Consider the following 23,157-nt stretch of genomic DNA (forward strand, 5'->3'; position numbering starts at 1 on the left):
TGTAAAGTCAGATTACAAAATCTGGGAAAGTGATTTTAATATGAGATTATGTTAAAACTGGATGTGGATCCATAAAGGTTATGCTATAAAACTAAAATTAAGTCCTAGAAGAAAGGCCTGGTCTGGGGTCCCTTGTTGATACAACAGATAATGCAATGGATCTAAGTACTAAGTATATTTGAGAAAAATCTTCCTAGAAACTGTAGTCCAGAATTCTGGACCAATGGCCAGAATGCATAGTCTAAATTTATAACTTTAGGGAATCGGGTGGGCCTCTGTGGTGAACATGATTAATTTGATTCATTAAGCTGCATTTTTCCTTTCCATCTGTCTCCTACTTGGAAGAGTCAGAGATAAAAATAATAAAAGTCACAACTCTCAGACCCCCTTTCAGCTAGCACCGTACATATGAAAAGATTTTCAGCAGTTGGATTAATATCAGGAACTTGGAAGGTAAAAGGGGGCAGAGGACACCTCTGTCATTATTTTCCTGGCAAGCAGTATGTGGGAATGTAAGGGTGGAAGGAATAGGGACAGCCAAGTTTGCATTCACTGAATGCATAGATATCCAGACCAATCTGGTACAGTGGAGGCACCTGTGGTCATAAGTGCAGTCATTTACAACCCTTGGACAGAAGATTTTTTGGTTTGTTTTTAAACTCAGTAATTCTGTTGGCACCCTACTTCTCAGCCCTTTTGAAGATGCCCCCTATATTAAGCCTTTCTTCTGTGTAAAATGCCCAGAGTATTTATAGTTTCTGAAATGAATCTTGATTGCTATAGTATTACAGCAACCTTTTTTAATTTTAAGTATTTAAAAATAATTTGAGTTGCTTATATTTATGATATGCATGTCATATATGCATTCATGTCATATATGATTTTTGGTTAAAATAGTATTTAAAAACTAAAAGATTTAATTTATTAAAACCATACGTATAGGGCTGGGGCTGTAGCTCAGTGGCAGAGTGTTTGCCTAGCATGTGTGAGGCTCTGGGTTCAAGTCTTAATACCACATAAAATAAATGAAGAAAGGTATTGTGTCCATCTACAACTAAAAAAATGAATAAAAAATGTGTATAGATCTTCAGTCTAACAAAATATATTTGAGTTTATATTTGAGAATTTTTATTCAAATTTTAGACCTGTTTTTTCCTATATTTAATATTCTTAGAAAAAGTATGTAGATTGGATTAGTGCAAGATAATGAAAGGTATTTAAAGTTGTATTTAAATGTAGGGAATTCAGTCAGATAAATCCTTAAGCTAATTGAATGTTAATAAGGGGAAATGAGTATTTTTTTTTCCTGTGTCACATTGTGCTTTATATATTTTTTTTATTGGTTGTTCGAACATTACAAAGTTCATGATACATCATCTTTCATACATTTGACTCAATTGGGTTATGAACTTCTATTTTTACCCCAAATACAAATTGCAGAATCACATCTGTTACACACTCACATTTTTACATAATGGCACATTAGTGACTGTTGTATTCTGCTACCTTTCCTATCCCCCACTATCCCCCCACCCCTCCCCTCCCATCTTCCCTCTCTACCTCATCTGCTGTTGTTCAATTCTCTCCCTTGTTTCCCCCCCTTTCCCCTCACAACCTCTTATATGTAATTTTGTGTAACATTGAGGGTCTCCTACCATTTCCATATGCTTTCCCTTCTCTCTCCCTTTTTCTCCCCCCACTCGTCTCTGTTTAATGTTAATCTTTTCCTCATGCTCTTCCTCCCTGTTCTATTCTCAGTTGCTCTCTTTATATCAAAGAAGACATTTGGCATTTGTTTTTTAAGGATTGGCTAGCTACCCTTAGCATAATCTGCTCTAATGCCATCCATTTCCCTGCAAATTCTATGATTTTGACAATTTTTAGTGCTACGTAATACTCCATGGTGTATAGATGCCAGATTTTTTTATCCATTCATCTATTGAAGGGCATCTAGGTTGGTTCCACAGTCTAGCTATTGTGAATTGTGCCACTATGATCATTGATGTGGCAGTATCCCTATAGTACGCTCTTTTAAGATCCTCAGGGAATAGTCTGAGAAGGGCGATAGCTGGGTCAAATGGTGGATCCATTCCCAGCTTTCCCAGGAATCTCCATACTGCTTTACAAATTGGCCTCACCAATTTGCAGTCCCACCAGCAGTGTACAAGTGTACCCTTTTCCCCACATCCTCGCCAATACTTATTGTTGTTTGACTTCATATTGGCTGCCAATCTTACTGGAGTGAGATGGTATCTTAGGGTGGTTTTGATTTGCATTTCTCTGACTGCTAGAGATGGTGAGCATTTTTTCAGGTACTTGTTGATTGATTGTATGTCCTCCTCTGTGAAGTGTCTGTTCAGGTCTTTGGCCCATTTGTTGATTGGGTTATTTGTTATCTTATTGTTTAATTTTTTGAGTTCTTTGTATACTCTGGATATTAGGGCTCTATCTGAAGTGTGAGGGGTAAAAATTTGTTCCCAGGATGTAGGCTCTCTATTTACCTGTTTTATTGTTTCTCTTGCTGAGAAAAAACTTTTTAGTTTAAGAAAGTCTCATTTGTTTATTATTGTTATAAACTCTTGGGCTATGGTCGTCCTATTAAGGAATTTGGAGCCTGACCCCACAGTATGTAGATCGTAGCCAACTTTTTCTTCTATCAGATGCAGTGTCTCTGATTTGATATCTAGCTCCTTGATCCATTTTGAGTTAACTTTTGTGCATGGCGAGAGAAAGGGATTCAGTTACATTTTGTTGCATATGGGTTTCCAATTTTCCCAGCACCATTTGTTGAAGATGCTATCCTTCCTCCATTGCATGTTTTTAGCCCCTTTATCAAATATAAGAAAGTTGTAATTTTGTGGATTGGTTTCTGTGTCCTCTATTCTGTACCATTGGTCCACCCGCCTGTTTTGGTACCAGTACCACACTGTTTTTGTTACTATTGCTTTGTAGTACAGTTTGACCTCTGGTATCGCTATACCTCCAGATTCACACTTCCTGCTTAGAATTGCTTTTGCTATTCTGGGTCTTTTGTTTTTCCATATGAATTTCATGATTGCTTTATCTATTTCTACAAGAAATGCTGTTGGGATTTTGATTGGCATCGCATTAAACCTGTAGAGAACTTTGGGTAATATCGCCATTTTGATGATGTTAGTTCTGCCTATCCATGAACAGGGTATATTTTTCCATCTTCTGAGATCTTCTTCTGTCTCTCTCTTTAGGGTTCTGTAGTTTTCATTGTATAAATCTTTCACCTCTTTTGTTAGGTTGATTCCCAATTATCTTATTTTATTTGAGGATATTGTGAATGGAGTGGTTTTCCTCATTTCCATTTCAGAAGTTTTGTTGCTGATATACAGGAATGCCTTTGATTTATGTGTGTTGATTTTATATCCTGCCACTTTGCTGAATTCATTTATTAAATCTAGCAGTTTCTTTGTAGACCCTTTTGGGTCTGTTAAGTATATTATCATGTCATCCGCAAATAGCGATAATTTAAGTTCTTCTTTTCCTATTTTTATGCCTTTAATTGCTTTTGTCTGTCTAATTGCTCTGGCTAGTATTTCAAGAACTAAATTGAATAGAAGTGGTGATAGAGGGCATCCCTGTCTTGTTCCAGATTTTAGAGGGAATGCCTTCAGTTTTTCTCCATTTAGGATGATGCTAGCCTGAGGTTTAGCATACATAGCTTTTACAATGTTGAGGTAAGTTCCTGTTATCCCTAGTTTTTCTAGTGTTTTGAACATAAAGGGATGCTGTACTTTGTCAAATGCTTTTTCTGCATCTATCAAGATAATCATATGGTTCTTGTCTTTAAGTCTATTGATGTGGTGAATAGCATTTATTGATTTCCGTATATTGAACCAGCCTTGCATCCCAGGGACGAATCCTACTTGATCATGGTGCACTATTTTTTTGATATGCTTTTGTATTCGATTCGCCAGGATTTTATTGAGAATTTTTGCATCCAAGTTCATTAGAGATATTGGTCTGTAGTTTTCTTTCTTTAAAGTGTCTTTGTCTGGTTTCAGGATCAGGGTGATGTTGGCCTAATAGAATGAATTTGGAAGAGCTCCTTCTTTTTCTATTTCTTGAAATAGCTTGAAAAGTATTGGTATTAATTCTTCTTTGAAGATTTTGTAGAACTCCGCTGTATACCCATCCGGTCCAGGGCTTTTTTTCGTTGGTAGTCTTTTGATGGCTTCTTCTATTTCTTTCTTTGTTATTGGTCTGTTTAAATTGTGTGTGTCTTCCTGACTCAATCTGGGCCAATCGTATGACTTAAGAAATTTATCGATATCTTCACTATCTTCTATTTTATTGGAATATACAGTTTCAAAATACTTTCTAATTATCTTCTGTATTTCTGTAGTGTCTGTTGTGATATTGCCTTTTTCATCCCGTATGTTAGTAATTTGAGTTCTCTCTCTTCTTCTCTTCGTTAGCATGGCTAAGGGCCTGTCGATCTTATTTATTTTTTCAAAGAACCAAATTTTGGTTTTATCAATTTTTCAATGTTTTTTTTTGGTTTCAATTTCATTGATTTCTGGTCTAACTTTAATTATTTCTTGTCTTCTACTACATTTGCTGTTGTTTTTCTCTTCCTTTTCTAGGGTTTGAGGTGTAGTGTGAGTTCATTTATTTGTTGGTTTTTTCTTTTTTTGAGGAAAGAACTCCAAGAAATGAATTTCCCTCTTAAAACTGCTTTCATTGTGTCCCATAGATTTCGGTATGTTGTGTCTGTATTGTCATTTGTCTCTAAGAATTTTTTTATCTCCTCCTTTATGTCTTCTGTAACCCATTGATCATTCAGTAACATATTGTTCATTTTCCATGTGATGTAGGATTTTTCCTTCCTTCTTTTATCATTGATTTCTAGTTTCATTCCATTATGATCAGATATGGTGCATGGTATTATCTCCACGCCTTTATATTTACTAAGAGTTGCCCTATGGCATAATATATGGTCTATCTTTGAGTAGGATCCATGTGCTGCTGAGAAAAATGTGTATCCACTTGATGATGGTTGATATATTCTATATATGTCGGTTAAATCTAGGTTATTGATTGTGCTGTTGAGTTCTATAGTTTATTCAGTTTTTGTCTAGAGGATCTGTCTAATGGTGAGAGCGGTGTGTTGAAGTCACCCATAATTATTGTGTTGTAATCTATTTGAATCTTGAACTTACGCAGAGTTTGTTTTATGAAGGGCAGCTCCATTTTTTGGTGCATACAAATTGATAATTGTTATGTCTTGTTGGTGGATGGTTCCTTTTAACAGTATATAGGGTCCTTCTTTATCCCTTTTGATTAACTTAGGTTTAAGTTGATTTTATTCGATATGAGTATGGCCACTCCTGCTTGCTTCTGAGGGCCATGTGAGTGGTATGATTTTTCCCAACCTTTTACCTTCAGCCTGTGTATGTCTTTTCCTATCATATGAGTCTCCTGAAGGCAGCATATTGTTGGATTTGTTTTTTTGATCCAGGTTACTAGCCTATGTCTCTTCATTGGTGAGTTTAGGCCATTAACATTTAAGGTTACAATCGAAATATGATTTGTACTTCCAGTCATGTTTATTTATTTTAGTTTGGCTAGTTTTTACTTTTTGGTTATTTTCCTCCCCCTTTACTGAGATATCTCCTGCTGTTAGGTGTCAGCACTATTTTTCAATTCCTCTTCTTGTTGTATTTTGCTCAAAATGCTTTGCTGGTTTTCTGGCTGCGAATTCTTTTAGCTTTTGTTTATCGTGCAAGATTTTAATTTCATTGTCAAATCTGAAGCTTAATTTTGCTGGATACAGTATTCTTGGTTGGAATCCATTATTTTTCAGCATTTGAAATACATTGTTCCAGGATCTTCTCGCTTTCAAAGTCTGTGATGAAAAATCAGTCGTTAACCTAATTGGTTTACCCCTGAATGTAATCTGCCTCCTTTCTCTCGTAGCTTTTAATATTCTCTCCTTGTTCTGTATGTTGGCTATCTTCATAATTATATGTCTTGGAGTTGGTCTATTATGGTTTTGAATGTTTGGGGTCCTGTAGGCTTCCAGGATTTGGCAATCCATTCCATCTTTCATCTCTGGGAAATTTTCTAGAATTATTTCATTTAATATGTTGTCCATTCCTTTGGTTTAAATCTCTATGCCTTCTTCTATCCCAATGACTCTCAAATTTGTTTTTTTATGACATCCCATATCTCTTGAATAGATTGCTCATGGGATTTAAGCATCTTTTCTGTGTTGACTATATTCTTTTCAAGTTGATAAACTTTGTCTTCATTATCTGATGTTCTGACTTCTACTTGATCTAGTCTATTTGTAATATTCTCGTTTGAGTTTTAATTTGGTTTATAGTTTTCTGCATTTCTAGGATTACTGCTTGATTTTTTAAAGATCTCTATCTCCTGGTAAAGCTCATTCTTTGCCATTTGAATTTGTTTGTTTAATTCATTTTCAAAACATACTTTTATTGCTTGGACTTGCTTTCTCATGTCTTCTCTAATATTCCTTTCCATCTGAGTTAGGTATGCCTTGAGTTCTTTCCCTAGCCATGTTTCTGATGCTTCTAGGTCCTCCTGTAGAATTAAGTTGTCCTGCATTGTTTGTACTCCTTTTTTCCCTTGTTTTTTCATGATGTTCACGTTACTTTTCAGCTCTATTTGATTGCTGTGTTTCTGCTCTCTTCTATAGATTTGTTTTGGTTTTGTATATCTCTGTTGTCTCTCCTTTGTGTTGGTAGACTATGCCTGCTAAAGTGGATTCCTCTGGGAAGGAATTTTGACGGCCGAGCTACAGTGACGTCACCTCTCTGCTATGGCGGGCCCCAGGCTACTTGCCGGGGTGTCCGACTGGGGGGTGGGACTGGACTGTCTCTGGTTGGTTTCAGCTCCCAGTCGCCGGCATGCAGGCGGTCTCCAGCCGCCCAGTCATGCTGGTATCCGGTGGGCGATCTGTCGCTGGCGGGCCCAGTCGCCTGGTCCATCGTGAGGGCCTGGCCTCTAGTCCCCTGGTTTCTCCTGCTAGTCCTGGTAGACCAGATTTCCCCTGAGTGATGCCTCTCAGCAGTTCAAACTGTACTGTGGGTCTGCCATTTGTTGGGTGTGGAGGGTGGCTATTGGGAACCCGGCACTCTATTGTTTTGATTTTTCCGCTTGCCCCTCCCCCAGCGCTGGCTAGACAGGTTTCGTTTTTGCTGCTGATGGGAGGGGGAGTTGAAGGTCAGGTGTCTCTAGTTTTCCCCGAGTCTTCATGCAGGCTCGCTCTGGTAATCCCTCCCCCCGGAAAGCCTAGGAGAGAATTTATGCGAATTCCCCACTGTATGGGAGATGAGCTGAGTAACACGCACCTGTTTTATGGTTGCAATCTGTCGGAGAGTGGCGGTGGTTACTTCAGCTCTCCAAGATGGTGGCCACTGGTTTCCTTGGTGGAGTTTCCCTTGTGGGGGATAGAACTATATCGCTTCCTTCCCCGTCTGAAATCCTGAACTCAGCCTGGGGGTGAGTGAGGGCTCAGCCGGCAGGATTCCACAGAATCTGCAGCCACGTTTCTCTCTGCTTGCTGGTTGCTTCTTGGTAGCACTCCGCCATCTGTAGCCGAGGGGCAGGCCGCACGGATCAGTCAGCCCGGATCTCCAGTCGCACAGTTGGCTATCGAGTATTTTAAATTAAGCAAAGGATTACTAGATTTGTTTTAAAAATAAGATTTATAAGTTATGTTTAAAGAGTTGGTTTTCAAATTAAATTTATTAAAATTATAAATTTTAATACACTAAGTGCCTTTTTCATACATTAAATTTTTCTATCCTAATACAAGGCACTAAAAAACAAAATGAGGATCTATAATTTGAACTTCATCTTTTTCTTACCCCAACAATGCAATAAGTTTCTGCAATTTAAGTAGACTGCATGTACAGTAAATGTCTGTTGGTAAATTCCTAGAGCTTAAGTCGATTTTGAAATCATGCCCAAGTTCATAATTCTACTATATTATTTTGATAGCACATATCAAAATAGTATAGTACATAAAGTTAATAAAAAGGAGATACATTGACAACATGAAATCAATAATTACAATTAGGAAACCTATCAAAGAAAATGCTGAGAATGGAAGAGATCAGTAGAAAAATTGCTCCTGCCAGGTATTTTAGTGTAAACAGGAAGACTATTCTGAGGATTACAGAAGCCATTAGGAAATGGTTTGTGGCTTAGAGGTGAGAACACATGAGAGAGGGAGAAATTATATGGAGGACAGGAAGGCATATTAAAGGAATATTACCCCCTTATGTTATTCTCACATATTACCATAATATATTACCTTCATATTATGACTGAATATTAAGAAGTAGCTCAATTTCTTTTCACTTGCTGAGGTTTGGATATAGTTTATGCACTAAAGCTCATGGCCTGAAAGCTTGGCTCCCAGTGTGAAGATATTAAGAGGTGATATTATTCAGCATTAAAAGAGAATAAAATTCTGGCATTTGCAGGTGAATGGGTGGAGTTGGAGAACATCATGCTAAGCAAAGTAAGCCAATCCCAAAAAAAACCGAAGGGCAAATGTTTTCTCTGAAAAGTGGATGCTGATCCATAATGGAGGATAGGGGAATGGAAAAAATGGAGGAACTTTGTATAGGGCAAAGGGGAGTGCGGGAAGGGGAGGGAGCAGTGGGGTAAAAAAAAATTGTGGAATGAGATGTACATCATCACTCCAGGCACATGTATGGCTGCAAAAATGATGTGACTCTTCATCATGTACAACCAGAGAAATGAAAAGCTGTGCTCCATCTGTGTGAAATGAACAGAATTCATTCTACTGTCATGTATAACTAATTAGAACAAATAATTTTTTTTAAAAAAAAAGAGGTGATAGAACTTTCATAAAATGAGGTCTAGCATCAGTGGCACTACCCTCAGAAGGGATTAGGGTGGTTCTAGTGCAACTCTAGATAGTTCCTATAAAGGTGAGATGTTTTAAAGGAGCAAGTCTAATTCTTGAATCACTCTATCTTTACTCACACATAATAAATAGGTGAGCTAGAATTTGAGCCTAGCTGCCAGGAAGTTTATGTACATGAAGCAAAACACAATGGTGCTCACACTCAATTTAAATGAAACCATTCTGACATCCAAGTATACAGGAATAAGCATCTTAATTTTCCCTATGATCTTTATGTGTTTAAAAATACAATTTACAGTATCAGAGCAAAAGTGAGGCCTGGGGCTCACCTTTGTATAGGGCAAAAAAATCATTACCATAATCAAGCTAATGAACACATCCATCACTATGTGTCAAGAGGAAGCTATGGGAACTGGAAACATGGAAAAGAGTGGTAGAAGAGAGGTAAATAGAGTGACCCACAGATGGAGCCTTGTTACTGAAACAGACAAAGGAAATTTATATACCAAAATGCCTACTTTTCACTTTTTTTTGTCCTTTGGGTTTTAGGGTTGTTTTTTTTTCTCTTCAATTGTACATATTTAAGATATATAACTGAATGACATAATATATATACACAATGCAAAATCATTACCATAATCAAGCTAATGAACATATCCATCACTGTCTGTTTTCTCTCTCCCTCTCCCTCACTGTAGTAAGAACATTTAGAATCTGCCTCCTTATATTACTGCCATGTTCCTTTATCTTCTCAAACCTTTACCAAATTCAACTATTCAAATGCCTTTCTGTAAGTAGTTTGGCAAGTTTCTTAAAGAGTTGTTGAATTTCACATTCAGATTAACATGGTATGAATCACATATCTCATAAACTAGATGGGAAAATAATTTTTTTTAAAAGAATAAAAGCAGTAGCCTACAAGCAGAGGATAATGAGAAAGCATATGCCCCTAAGAATTCACAAAAATCTCAATAAAGATGATGTGAACTTCAAAGGTAGAGAAAGAAGATAGCCAGAGTTAGAGATACAAAAAGTTAGCCCAAGGAATTTGAGGAAATTCTTTATATGTGGACACCCTCTGAGAAAGATTTCAGATACCATATTTGGGTTTATTCCTTAATGGTAAATCATACAAATAAAATTGCTTATCACTCATTCAACAAGGTGTTGTGTAAACTTTCTTAACAATGTCTGCATGCCACTATTACCTCAAATCAGGTTTAGATATTGCCCACAGAATAAGCAAATTAAAGGTTTGTCATGTAATCTACATCCCAAATTAAACAGTGAAGTGTTGCTATAGAGATGTTGCTATAGAAATGTATAGTTAAAAAATATGTGCTTCCTGACAGTAATGAAACTGGCTGCTTTTTATTTAAATGTATTCTGATATGAAAGTAATAAGGTGCCTTTCAAATAACTCTTTTAAGCCTCTCATCAGTTCCTTCCCAACTCTGGCGCACCTTTGGAGTTATTAAAACTTAAGCTTTACTTGTCAAACCCCGACAGTTATTGTATCCTCTTAAAAGGGAATTGAAGCATCATGTAAAGACAGCAATGCCATCAGAGATGTGGTGTTTGAAAGTAAACCTGTCATGAATTCTAAGTGTGGCTCAAATAAAATCATCCCCTGCTATGTCAAACCAGGCCTCTGATAGCAAGAATACTTAACTATGTTCAATAGGGCTTAATGTTTTGTCAGTCATTTATGTTCAAGTTTCAAATATGCTGTCGACTAGAAGTCAACGTCTACTATAATGAATTACAATTCTCTAAAGGAAGAGCCCACCCCACTCCAACCAAGAAGTATCCACAGAAAACAGAGAATGTTCATTTTCCTTTGCTCTTTTAACTAATAGAAACTGCTGCAGTGCCCACCAGAAATTATCCTCCATATATGTCATAATAATTACCAGCAAGAAACATGGGGAAATTCCATTTATTGGAAATAAAAATATCTAAGTTAGCTGGTGTTTTAGAGGATTTTTAATGGCTTGAAAAAAAAACGTTTACTTATCAATTGAATTTTTAAGCAAACTGTTCTGACATCCAAGTATAAGGGAGTAAGCATCTTAATTCTTCCTATAATCTTTATTTGTTTAAAAACAGAACTTATAGCACCGGCAAAGGTGAGGCCTAGGGCTTAGCTGGAGCAAGGCCGTAGATGAGAGCTATAAATAAGATGGAAGTATAAATAAGTTTCAAGTAAAGGCAAGGATATGTCTGCTTGTTGATTAACAAAAATGTAAAGGTCATCAAAGACAACTGCTGCTGCTGTCATAGGTGGCAAATAAGGGACACAAATGAATAGAAAATTCTAAGGAATAGAAAATTATGTGACAAGGGGGGAAGGAAAGGCCATGCAAATTTAGTCTTTGGTATATCAATTCAGGAAGTGGAACTGGACAGGTAATAGAATATACATGATTATAAATCCAATCAGAACTTTGAGGGAGTAAGGGCAAGTTTGGGAGATGCTGTGGGTAATGGAGTTGTCATATCATGGATCTCAGACTATTGTGTTGCATATTGATTTCACACTTTATACAAAGCTGTAACATAATAGGTGTGATTTAATTGAATAAATGATATCTCAGCCTTCTGAAGGTTCCACTGGATATTGGCAGTTGACCAGGCATATGGATGACAGAATAGGATAATAAGGGGCATTCAATCTCAAACTGATTTTCTTCTAAACCCTGCCTAGTTCTCCACTTCTAACCATGGGAACTCTGAGCCCTTTTGCAAAGTTCTTTGACTTAACAAACTTTAGCTTACTTAGGTATATAATGAGAATAATATTAATATGAGATATAAAGAGCTTCTGAAGGGATTAATTAAGGATAGGGCATGAAAAATATTTAGCAAAGTGCTTCACAAATAGTAAGCTGTCAATGGTAGAGTACATAAAAATGTACTGTTGATTTAAATCAAATGGCTTTTTAAAACTTTTAATATTGAAATGATTTTTGACAAACAGAAGACTGACAAAAATAGAACACATTAACCAAAGGCCTATAACCTTTTCTGTAAAGGGTCAGGTAATAAACATAGGTTTTGCAGGCAGATGGCTTCAGTCACAATTACTCAACTTAGTACTGTGAAAGCAGTCACACAAGATGTAATACAGCCACAGTTCTGTTCTAACAAAACTTCACAATAACCAATGATGGGCTAAATTCAGTCCATGGGTCACAGTTTGCCAACCCCAAAACCAAACTAAAATCTTTATTCAGATATCATCAGTTTGGGCACTAATGGTTTTTTTTTTCTCTTCCAGGATTGGATCTGGGGTACCACATTACAACACCTCCCTGCACTCTGCCAGTCTGTGAGTTTCATGGTCTTTCCTTCACCCTCACTAACAGGTGTTTTGAAGAATGTCCCTCAATGTACTTTGTCTTATGTTGTCAAATGATTCTACTACTGGTGTGGTCAAAGTTTTGAGATAATACCTAAAAATTGATATTCTCTCCTACAGCTTCATATCTGACATGCAACTGAAGAAGGTGTAACTCTGGCAAGGCCGGCTATGATCACTTGGTGAGGGTAGTATTTGCCTAATCTCTCCAATATATTTTTTTCCTTTCAAAACTATTTGTTAGGGGCAAATCTTAGGTCCAGTCCCTAAAGGGAAAAGGAATCAAGCTCTGCCTCCTGGAGGGAAGACTATCAAATAATGTGTAGATTTATGCTGAAAATACCACAATGATCAATGACTATTTTTGTAGAGATACTGTGAGGCTGTGCAAATATCCTCTTCTTACTCTCTGGTATTTTGTCCATTGAATTTAGTAAGCATCTCTTTGTCTTATCTGTAATAATTACTACAGAAGTGTACTACCAATCATATCTACTTTCCTCCTTCCTCTATATTGATTGATTGGAGCCCTGTGAGAATGTTTATCATTTCTTTCCATTTATGTGCATTCATTCATTCATTCAGTCAGTCATGTATTCCCATATGCACTGAAAGATATCTATTTTATTTTTGGTTTATCATTCATTACTACTGTTATTTATTTTGCTTCTCAAATTTTTCAGCTTAGACTGCTGGGGGCTTTTTGGAGAAGGCTTCAGTGTACTTCATCATGCTTCCCTGTTCTTATTACTTCTTTTTCTCCTGTTGTTTGGTTTTGTTTTCCTTTAAGCCCTTCCTAACTTTCTGTTACTACAAAACATTGCAGGCTCATCTTTATTTTTCTGTCCCAAATCTAGAATCAGCCATTCCCTCAAGGCACCCATGTTTATTTTATTGGTGGATAAATGATACTTGGAGACCAAGATCTGGGCGCTGGTTATATTGCCCCTGACACTTTAATACTTCTAGCACTCTCACAGAACAGAGCCAGGAAGCCTAGGTGTGCATTTACACCCATGTGCATGCACATATCTCTAATTTAGAATAACCAAATAAAAGACAGGAGGCCCAGTTAAAACTGAATTTCAGATAAACAATGAATTTTTAATATACATATGTCCTAGTTATCATATAGGGCATGATTATACTAAAAAAAAAATATTCTTGCTTATCTGGAATTCACATTTAACTGGAAGTCCTACATTATTACTTGCTAAATATACCAACCATAATATTTATTTCTGAATGTATATTAAACATGAATTAATATTGACCAGCAATTCTAATCTAGCACCACAGGGTTCATGCTAACCTCCCTTAACTTGCTTCTTTGTGATTTTTTTCTTTGACAGTGAAGACCTTGGTTCTCATTATCTATAATATATGTGCTTATTTGTTCAGCCCTACTTTACACATAAAGTAGTTTAAGAATAACAAAAATATATTCGTATGGAAAACAATTGATCAAGTAGAGTACAGATTTTAATAGTCAATTTTTATTTTTAGCTTTATAGTATCTAATCAAAAATTTGGGTCAGTTCTTCTCCTTTGCCTTTGGTGAATTTTTACTATATAATATGATATACCTTGAGGTATTTTTTCACAGTCTCCATTTCATTATGGAATACTCTTTTGGTTAATTTTTTGCATATAAAAAAGCATAAAGAGTCATTCTGTATTGCTTAAAGTTTAAGCATTCTTTGTAATTTACAGTCCCATGGTTTAACAAGTAATTCAGTTTTGTAATAACCACCACAATATCACACAGAACAGTTCAATCCAGAGCTGAGGTGGCCGCAGCAACTGTGGAGGATGCAGTCAGGGTCCTGGCTTCTGCCCCATTCCCACCATGGTGACAGTTGCTGAGCTCCTGGTGCTCCTGGCCATAGCCTCAGGCTACTTGATCAGCATGCACCCGCAAGCCAAGTAGTGTTTCTTCCAACTGGACCCCTTGGGCACTAAGATGAGCCTCATCTTAGAGGTGGCAGAGAGCGGCTTCCTGGACATTAACATGGAGATTACAGGCCCTGACAATAAAAGAATTTATAAAGGAGACCACGAGTCCAGTGGGAAATACACAGTTGCTGCTCACATGGACAGAACATATAAGTTTTGCTTTAGTAGTAGGATGTCTATCATGACTCCCAAGATAGAGATGTTCCTGTTGATGTTGGGAAGGCTCCAGAAGGACAAGACATGAAAACAAAAGTTCACTAGAACACGCTAAAAGAAATGATTAATGAATTAGTGGTGACAATAACTGCTGTAAAGCATGAATGGGAGTACATGGAAGTCAGGGAGAGCCATTAATTACAACACAACCAGCAGAGTGGTTCTCTGGTCCTTCTTTGAAGCTCTTGTTCTAGTTGCCATGACATTGGGACAGATCTACTACCTGAAGAGATTTTTTTAATGCCTGGAGAGTTGTTTAAAAGGCCTTTTCCTGATGATCCCAAACTCATAATTCATTTGTTTACCAACCATCTTGGTCATAATAATGTCCTTAGTTTCTACATTGTTATTTTCTGAACTGTACTTTCATAGCATATGTTTCTTTGTGATTAATAGATATTGGGGGGAAAATCCTTCTTAGGAAAGTTGTAGTGAAAATTTGACATTTGATTGGCATAAAATTTCTTATTTGTATGTTGCCTCTGTTACACAGGTCCTTCCAGAACTCAAACACTGTAAATGAAATATAGAAGTATAGTCTTTATTATGTCTTATTTCCCTTTTGTTTTTGTAATAAATGCAGTTTGTTTAGAAAATCAGCACAGAGCCTGATAGTACTTTACTAAAATGGCTGCATTCTTTGGATTCCCTCATCCTGTGGTTCAGGTCAGTAATGAGTCATTTTATTGAGTCATCACATGAAGCAATAGTCTATATCTTGACATTTTCTGCCCAGCCTGATAGCCGTGCTGACTGGGGAGTGTACTAAGAGGCTGGTTGTGTTTATACTTTGTCTTTTGTTTCTTTATTTGTTTGTTTTAAACATGAGACTTGTCCCACATTTTTACATTTGACCTTAGGACTCAATCACATCCGCTTAAAAGGATGACACAAGGAGCTTATAATATTTTTTTGTTTGTTTTTGCCTGACCTCAAAAGAAGTCTCTGGTAAAACTGGTTCTCTGGGTGTTTGAGCAGAGCAAATGCTTTCCACACGGGCACATCCCCTTTTTCACACTTGGCACCTAGAAAGTATTCATTCACACAACTGGAAAAATCTGATGCCAAAAGGTTAAAGCCTCTTGGGTTTCATTGCAGTGATCTACAGCCACTATTTGATTTTTGAGCAAGTCTTTTGGGCCACTTTAAGACACTGAGTATCAGTGTCAATACTAGGGTTTTTGTTTTTGTTTCTCATGGGCCTTTCTTTGTTGGTACATGTGAATTTTGTTTTATATAAAATGAAAGGATTTTCTATCTCCGATGATGGGTTTAAAATTAAAGGAGCATCTGGTTTTGGTGTGGAAATGATCCAGGATTATGTCGTGACCAATGTATATTAGTTACTTGGCAGATTGTTTTGAATATTTGCAAAGGGAAAACTACAAGAAACAAGTTTTATATGATTAATTTAAATTTGTTACAGGTTTTGATGTTCAGGACTATTTTTCAAACTTGGGTGAAAATACTTGCAACTGTTTATTGGTAAGGTGACTGTTTCACCTTAGGACAACTGTGTGTGTGTGTGTGTGTGTGTGTGTGTGTGTATGAAAAAACTTCAAAATTGTATTAAAAGATGTAAATTTTTATATACACCAGGTTCAATAAATAAATAATTCTTGAAAGAAAGAAAGAAAGAAAGAAAGAAAGAAAGAAAGAAAGAAAGAAAGTTCAATTACCCTGTAAGTTATCTTATACAACCACTATTGTCAAACCTCACTCTTAACTCCAATCTCTGGCAAGGCCTGATTTATTTTTTATTGGTATGGTTTCCCCAGAATGCTGTATATAGAAAAATCACATATTGTAGTCTTTTGAGTCTATTTTCTTTCATTTGGCAAAGTATACTTAAGAGTCATCATTCCTGCTGTTGTCTGAGTCAATGGTTCACTCTATCTTATTGATGAGTAATATTTCATTGTTGGATGTACTACAGTTTTGTTATCTGTTTACCTTTTGAAAGATATCTAGGTTGTTTTCAGTTTTCAGAGACAATAAATTTTCACATATAATTTTTTGTGTGAACATAATTCTTTTACTTTTGAAAATTTATGATAAAGACTTATGTATGGTCATTATGTGCTTAACTTCATAAGAAAATTCTGTTTCCAGAGTGACTATACCATTTAGTATTTCCATCAGCAATGAATTTCCAATTGCTCTGTGTTCTCATCAGAACTGCATATTACAGATTTCAAAAATTTTGCTATTCTAATAAATCTGCAATGATATTATATTATGGCTTTAATTTCCACTGCTCTAATAAATAATTATGTTAAACATCTTCCTCTGTTTATTTGCCATTTTTATATCCTCTTTGCCCACCCCATTTTTAAATTTAATCATTAAATATAATTCTATCAGTCTTGTATTTTAGAAATAAGGCATTTATAAAATATGTGATTTGCAAATACTTCCTCTCAAGCTATATGCTGTCTTTTCTTTTTCTTAACAATGTCCTTTGCAGAAAAAAGTTTTCATTTTGATCAAGAACAGCACATTAATTTTTCTTTTAGAAATTATGTTTTTGGCTGTATAGTTTAGTTTTTTGCTGTATAGTTTCATAGTTTATTTTATCTATAAACTCATTACTAACCCAAGTTCATGAAGATTTGTTCCTATTTATTCTAGAAGTTTGATAGTTTTACAGTTTATACTTAGGACTATGATCCATTTTCAGTCATTTTTGTAAACCCAAAGTATGTGTTGAATATTTTTTAAACATGATTGTACTCATATACCAGTATCATTACTTCAAAAGATTATTCTTTCTCCATTGAATTGCCTTTGACATCCTTGTCATAGACTAGTACAGTAGACTATATTTGTATAGGTCTGCTTCTGTGCTCTCTAGCTCTCTATCAACTCTCATTGATATATGTATCTCTGCTTTCACCTATGCCACATCAAACTGTAACTATAAATTTCTAGTAAGGTTTTTTTTTAAGTTTTGGCATAAAATTGAATGGGGTATCCTTCAATGTTTTAGCACATACATGTATATGTTGTATAATGTTCAAATGAGGGAAAGCATATATATCACCTCAAATATTAACCACCTATTTGTGGTGAAAATGTACAAAAACTCTTTCTTTACCAGGCATGGTGATGCATACCTGGATTCTCAGCAACTCGGGAAGCTGAGGCAGGAGGATCACAAGTTGAAAGCCAGCCTCAGCAATTTAGCAAGATCCCAGGAAACTTAGTGAGACCCTGTCTCAAAAAGTAGATAGATAGATAGATAGATAGATAGATATAGATATCTTTTCAAGTACTTTTTAACTGTATAGAACATTGTTGTTGTCCATAGTCTCCCTAGTGTGCAATAGCACACCAGAAGTTTTTCCACTTATCTAACTATAAAACTATAATTTACAAGTGGTAGCCACCCTTTATTCCCTTCACTCACCCCTATTTTCTTAGCTACCATTATACTTTCAAATTCTATAAGATCAACTTTTTAGATTCCAGTATAAGTGAGATCTTGCAATATTACCCCAGCTTATTTTGCTTAACATAATGGCATTCAATCCATCTTCTTACAAAGGACAGGATTTTATTCATTTTATGGCAAAATGGTATTCTATCCTACAACTATTGTACATTTTATTTTTCTGTTCAATAGATTGACTCAAACTGTTTCCATTTCTTCGCTATTGTAACTAGTGTTGCAATAGTCATGGGAGTACAGAAATACTGATTTGACATACTGATTTCATTACCTTTAGCTGCTTACTCATTAGTAGAATTTCTGGATAATATGGTAGATTTATTTTTCATTTTTTGAGGAACCTCTTACTGTTTTCCATAATGGCTGCACTAATTTACATTCCTGCAATAGTGTACAAGTGTTTCCTTTTCTACATATTCTTGTTGGCAGATGTTATCTTTTGTGTTTTTGTTTTTGTTTTTTTAACAGCCATTCTTACTGGAATGAGGTGTTATTGCTTCTATTTGAATTGCATTTCCCTGATTATTAGTGATGTTGGGCAATTTTTATGAGCCTGATGGTCATTTGTATGTCTTTATTTTAGAAATGCGTATTTAAGTCTATTGCCCATTTTTGAAATCAGGTTATATGGGTTTTGTTGTTGTTGTTTAGTTTTTTGTTGTTATTGAGTTGTTTTTGTTCCTTACCACTCCGCATATTAACCTTTTGTCAGATGAATAATTTACAAATATTTTCTTCCATTCTGTAGGTTGTCTCTTCTCTCTTTTGTTTATTTTACTATATGTAAGCTTTTTAGTTTGATGTTATCCCATTTGTCCATTTCTGCTTTTGTTTCCTGAGTTTTGGGGTATTTATCTAAAATATCCTTGCCTATTGCTATGTTCTGAAATATTTTTCCTATATTTTCTTCTAATAGTTTCAAAGTTTCATATCTTATACTTAGGTGGAGTTTTGTACAAGATGAGAGATTGGAGTCTAGTTTCATTCTTCTGCATATAGATAACCTGTTTTCCAACACCATTGGAGGGATTATCCCTTCCCAATTCATGTTCTTAGCACCTTTGTCAGAGATCAGTTAACTATAGAAGCTGGATTTACTTCTAGGCTCTCTATTCTGTTCCATTTATCTGTGTCTGTTTTTATAACAATATCAAGCTGCTTTGCTTACTGTAGCTTTGTAGTACATTTTGAAATCAGATACTATAATACCTCCTGCTTTGTTCTTTGGGCTCAAGATTGCTTTGGTTATTTGGGTGTTTTTGGTTTCGTTTGTTTTGGTGAATGCTTGTAATCCCTCCCAAACTGCTGGGATTACAAGCATGCACCACCACACCCAGCAGTATGATTTTTTTTTTAAGAGAAAGAGAGAGAGAGAGATTTTTTTTAAATATTTATTTTTTAGTTTTCGGTGGACACAACATCTTTATTTTTTATTTTTACATGGTGCTGAGGATAGAACCCAGTGCCCTGTGCATGCCAGGCGAGTGCGCTACCGCTTGAGCCACATCCCCAGCCCAATGAACATTTTAGCTGTATTGATTCTTCCAGTTCATGAACATAGGATGTGTTTCCATCTTTCTGTGGCTTCTTCAATTTCTTTAATCAATCTTATAGTTAAGAAGATATTTAACCTCTTTTGAAGTATTCCTAGGTGCTTTCTTAAGCTTATTGTAAATGAAATTGCTTTCTTGGTTTCTTTTTCAGATTATTTGCAATTAGTGTATAAGAATTCTATTGATTTTTTGCATGTTCATTTTGAATCCTGCACCTTACAATGTACATGAAAATAATCTGAATCTGTCTTCAAATATTACTAAACACTCAACATATAACATAGGATCTTGTAACAATATGTTTTAATTCTTTTCCATTTTCATTTTGATTTTTTGTTCTGTATTTTATTCTTTCATATTCTATAAACACACAATACATTAATACACTATTTTCCAAAATGTTTACTTCTTAGAACAACTAAACACTAGAAACATAGTTTTATTTTATCTTCTTTTTTTTTCATTTCTAGTGCTATTCATTTTATTGTATGTATCCAATCTTCTAACAATGTGCTATGATTCTTAGATACTTAGTAATCTATTCTCTGTGCTTATTAAAACTTTTGATGCTTGTTGAAGATAAAGGACATGAATCCGGGGAACATTTTGGCATTGATTATTATTCCCCTTCCCCAACCAGTTCCATATGGAACCTCCCTTGGGATTCTTTATAATCTTCCCTGTGAGTATCCAGTGGCCTTCATGCAGGAAAACCCTACAAGAGAGTACAAACCTCTTATGTCTGTGGCCCTCGAAAGTTTCACACTCTTTTTGTATTCTTTGGCCTTTCACAGTTCCTTTAAAAATGTTTAGCTACATTTTTTTTCTAGCTTCTGCAATGACTAGGCCCTAGTAAGCAAATTTCAGCATTTTGTCTTTCACTACTTGTGCCTGCCTTTCCCCATTTTGAATTTAGCTGTTTGCTCTCCACCCTATGTCCTCTGATAGCTTCAAGAACATTCCTTGATTTGTAGTTTGTCCAGCTTTTATCTTGTTATAAGGGTGGGAGCAATGTCCTTTCCAGCTCTCTATATCTTTGAGCTCTCAGCTGACATTTTAAAATATTCTTTAAATATACTCAAGGATATTACTAAGATTAGAATGTCTTCACTCAGCCCAAAGAAAATCATGATTTGCAGTGATGCCGCAGATATGGAAATAGGTTAGTCTTTATGTTATCAATACAGAGATTGGCAACAACTCTAATGTGAGTATATGAGATGATAAAAATAATCATTCAAAATCTAATTACAAATGCTACAACAGATGATTTTCAAATGTTAATGGCTTACTTGTTCTAATGCTAAAATGTGCTTTATTTAAATAAAGGTCAACAACACAAGGGATGCATTTTATTAGGCTTATATCAATAGTTCTTTAAGAAAGAAAAACTCCAGCTTGACATTTACAAGTACTGTCACTATTCAAGTAGATGAGGGGAAAAAATCAGAGGGTGGGCATTCCCTGCAGGAAGAAAAGTATGGTTAGGAATCTCAGAAGAATATAGAGAATTAAAAAATAATCTCCAAGCCACTCTTCAAGGCACAGTCAGAGAAAATTTTCACTGTAATTGTCACTTTCATGGAAAATCTGAAAGAACTTATATTTATGAGGTGATCCTAACAGTAGTTAATATCTCAGCTTTGTGTAAGCCAGTGCATAATATTATAAAAATGTTTACACACAGAAAATGCTATATAGGCCTCACAGAAAAAAAAATAACTGCTATATATAAACACAAGTTCCTTCAAAAGATTAGGGGTATAGTTAATTTGTACTCCAAGGAATTTTATGGATGCAGATTTGCAAAGGTTGGAGCAGGAACCAAAGATAAATGTTGTCATATATAACAGAGAAAAGGAAGTAATAAAATGTGAGAGAAAGGTCAGGAGAACAGCAAGGAAGTTGGCAGTAGACCTGGGCAGAAATAGCCACTGTGGTCTCTAGGTGGGGAATAAACTATGTGATTCTAAGTTATTGTGAGGTGAGCAAGGTGATCCTTGAATAAAGCTTTATTTTTAAAAACCATGTCACATAACTTATTTTTATCCATAGTGCTTTGGAGCATTATGATTCCACAGTAGAAGTTATTTCCACATTTGGATCAACCCAGGGCAAAGATAAAGGACTATGTCCTGAAGCAAGAATCGCTCAAAAGGGACTCAAGAATAAAGTGCCTTCACCTCTTCCCACTCTCTCTCTCTATCCCATAGAACTCAGCAAAGTCATGAAAGAGCTATGAGTTTTTCAGTTTCTAAAATAAGGCAATTTCCACACCTCCTGAGTTTGCTAACAGCCAGCTACCAGTGTATTTAACTCTGTGTGACACCTGAGTCTCTTCACCCACTTGTGAAACCCTATGAACAAGGTTTACCATAGAATATATTACTTAAGAATAAGGAGATTGTGCCTAGCATTTGTGTTCATGATAATGCAAGTAAAGAACCTACTTTCTGTTTTAATCTTTGTAGGTCCAAATGCAGGAACCAGCCACCAGCCCCCTTACACCCTTCCAAAGAAAGTACAATTACTTGGGCAGGACTTGTGAGATGAAATGCTTCAGCAAAAATCATCACAGCAGTTTCATGCTGGGTCCTGATGTTGTCTATAGCACAGGATTACTTTTAAAAGATCTCATGTTTCCCTCAAGATAACCCAGTAAGATATGCAGCAGTATTCTCCGGGAACTCAGGGCTTTCTTCTTAAAACCTAACATGCTACCTACCAACAATAGCTCTATCCTCTTCACCTTGTCCCCACACTAAGCACTGCCCAGCTGCAATCACACAGAGTTAGCATCCATGAATATTGATATCTTTTCAACAGTTCCATTTGTTATATAGAAAAACAATGAAAAATTCCTTGAAAAAGAAATAATCTTTTCCCTATTCATGAAGTGATTTAGTAATGCCCTAAAATCTGAAAATAAGGACTATAAACAATGTCATTCAATATTGAAAATATCATGGACATTGATAGACTATTAACTTTTAAGTATTAAATATCAGATTTTCTCTAATTAGAAACAAAGTAGAGGACTGTGTAAGTTTTCTACAAAAAGATTCAAGAACAGAATAATATATTAAAAACTCTATATCAGTATCTCAACATTCTGTCTCTGTGGTGGCTTATGTATATTTTTCACCTCATAAGTTGAATGATTTGAAATTATGAACTAAATAAGAAAATATGGCTGTTCCATAATTAGGTTCTTTATTTTTATTTATTTATTTTTTTGGAGGGGGGATTACTAGGGATTGAACTCAATGGCACTTGATCACTAAGCCGTATCCCAAGCCTTATTTTGTATTTTATTTAGAGACAGGGTCTCACTGAGTTGCTTTGCATCTCACAACTTCAGCAGAAGTGAGGTGAAGTTGCCTTTGAACTTGTGATCCTCCTGCCTCAGCCTCCCCAGCCACTGGGATTAGAGGCATGGGCCACCACACACAGCTATAATTAGGTTCTTGATGGTAGATATTGATATTATGTAGTTACAAGGATTTTCTTCCCACAGAGTCAAAGTATTATATAATTTGAAAAAGTGAAATGTTGTTTTAAAAATAGCCGAGAAACAATTGAACATATAGAGGGGTATACAATGTTAGGTACAATAAAGCAAAAAGATAAAAAACTTGAAAGCAAAAGTTCATGTGTACTAAAATAAAATCTTTTAAATAGACTAGCATTATTACATTAGAAATATATTAACTGAGCCAGG

At 35.6% G+C, this 23,157-nt stretch overlaps 1 pseudogene across 1 annotated transcript; it reads left to right on the forward strand.

Moving 5' to 3' along the window:
* The first annotated feature begins 14,109 nt into the window (after positions 1–14,109).
* On the forward strand, positions 14,110–14,673 carry LOC308650224 (transmembrane emp24 domain-containing protein 2-like; annotated as a pseudogene). The gene has a single exon. The product of its transcript is annotated as a transmembrane emp24 domain-containing protein 2-like (transcript).
* The last annotated feature ends 8,484 nt before the right edge of the window (positions 14,674–23,157 follow it).

Source organism: Spermophilus citellus (assembly GCF_964194105.1).
Source record: "Spermophilus citellus genome assembly, chromosome: 5".
Taxonomy (NCBI): domain Eukaryota; kingdom Metazoa; phylum Chordata; class Mammalia; order Rodentia; family Sciuridae; genus Spermophilus; species Spermophilus citellus.